Consider the following 2,281-nt stretch of genomic DNA (forward strand, 5'->3'; position numbering starts at 1 on the left):
AGATGTAAGTAGACAGCAGAGTCTTGACCTGAGGAGTTGGCCCTTCTGTGTTGAGCCATGCGTTTGTGTAGTGGTTGTTTAGTCTCCCCAATATACAGGTCTGTGCATTCCTCACTGCATTGGACCGCATACACTAGATTGCTTTTCTTGTGTTTGGGTGTGCGGTCTTTGGGGTGGACCAGCATCTGTCTTAGTGTGTTCTTGGGTTTAAAAAACACAGGGATGTTATGTTTGTTGAAAATCCTCCTGAGTTTCTCTGATACTCCAGACACGTATGGAATCACAATGTTGTTGCGTTTGACCTTCTTTTCCTCCCCTGTAGTTTTGTTCTTCTTGGATTTTGTGGCTGTCTTCACAAAGGTCCATTTAGGGTATCCACAGGCTGTAAGTGCCCCCTTCAGGTGGTTCTGTTCCTTCTCTCTGGCTTGGGCGCTTGTTGGTATGTTTTCCGCTCTGTGGTGCAGGGTTCTCATGCCTGTGGATACCCTAAATGGAAACGACCCCACTGAGGTTAAATAGCTGAGTTTCCCTGCCAGTCAGTCAGAACTGAAGAAGTCCTTTTTAGATGAGGGACGAAACGTCTTCCAGTATCTTCAACCAAGTCCAGTTGCCCTTGATTTTAACCTTCTTTGGACAACTATGACCTGGATGACTAATTGTCTTATTGTAGGCTAGTTCTTTATCATGTATTTGATGGACTCTTCTTTTATGTGTAATATCATTAAGATATAAAGGTACAACGGCACATTATAATCAAGAAATTGGAGCCAGGCGAGAGGGAGAAAGATTTTCCAAGATTACTGTGGTAGATTTATGAGAAACTAACAAACACAAATCTACAAGTTAAAAACTTGAATATATTCTCTGACATTGTATTTATACATCTCTGGAAAATAGCGTTTTTTTTTTTTTTTCAAGGAACCACATCGCTTCATTTTGCAAGACTGCAACATCACACACACACGTCTGCCGTCTATTATGCATGCAGTGGAAAATTATATTAGGCTTCACACTCGGATTTAGCAGTGAGGAAATACTCGTGAGTTTAGCCCACAATCACTGTATTATCATGCACCTTAGAGACTTGGGCGTATTCAGAAGAAAACACCAGAGTGATTGAGATTATTTTTGATTTTAATTTCAGGGAATTTCCAATTTATGTTTTTTTTCTTTTTGTACATTTGACACTTTTTTTTTTTTTTTGTTCTCGGTTTATTAACCCCGACCCTGGCTCCCTATTTTTTGGACACGTAAAATAGTCAATCTAAAAATGTAGAAACACTTGAAGATGGGCTACATCTTAGAAACTGTCCCGTTAATTAGCCTAATTAACATTACCTCTCTAAAATCAACAGCTCGGCTGCAGGGCTCGCTGTCTGTTAAGAATAACTTAATTTCAGCTGCAACTGCAGTGAAACAAGTCAGGATGAAATCTAAAAGTATTTTATCACGTGGTGTGTATTAATATCTGCTCATTATTAACACAGAGTACAGATGTGGTGTCCACATATACAGCAATTTAGAGATGCAGCGTGAATTGCCATGGCAACAGACTTCAGTTAACACCTATCCACCTTTCGTAGTACGGGTTAATCGGGAAGTTACTCCCGACGTCACAAAGTTACCTGGAAAAGCCAGTTACCTCCCTAATACAGGTCATTGGAGCCGCACGTTTGGATTTTCCATCCTTGAAATTAATGGGAGTGAAATACGACCGTTCATTTAGTCTCGTCAGTGTTTGTTAGTCTAGTCACGTTTCAGTTATTAGATATTTATAGTTAGTTTGACTTTTCTTCAGTGAAATTCCAGTAGAGCCAAAACAAATAACTGACCGTTGGTTGATGGAAAATATATCTGCAACAATTTTGGTAATCAGTTGTTTAGAAATCTAAGAAATTGTGACTGTGAATGCTTTTAGTAAATTAATCTTTCTTTATCCCACCTAAACCCTGTAATGTTAGCGAAGATGTCACTGAAAAAGCAAGATTCTGATTGTTAGTCTGACAAATCACGTGGCTAAATAAGCTTCTGCAGCAGATCAGGAGCGTACGATGTGCATCTCCAGATGCATGCAGGTCACTGAAACAGTAATTTGTTAATTTGTCCCTTTTTTTAAATTTATTTTTTAACACACTTATTGAGTTTATATTTGTTGCTGCTCCAACGTCTTTCCTCATAGTTTTTGTTGACGATATTAACGGCACATGTTGAAACATAAATCACCTTTTTGAGAATGTTGAAATCTCTCTTTTTATACAAAGCCAGAAAAATCAACTCTCAG

The sequence above is a fragment of the Micropterus dolomieu genome, linkage group LG05 (assembly GCF_021292245.1).
Source record: "Micropterus dolomieu isolate WLL.071019.BEF.003 ecotype Adirondacks linkage group LG05, ASM2129224v1, whole genome shotgun sequence".
NCBI classification, from domain to species: Eukaryota; Metazoa; Chordata; class Actinopteri; order Centrarchiformes; family Centrarchidae; genus Micropterus; species Micropterus dolomieu.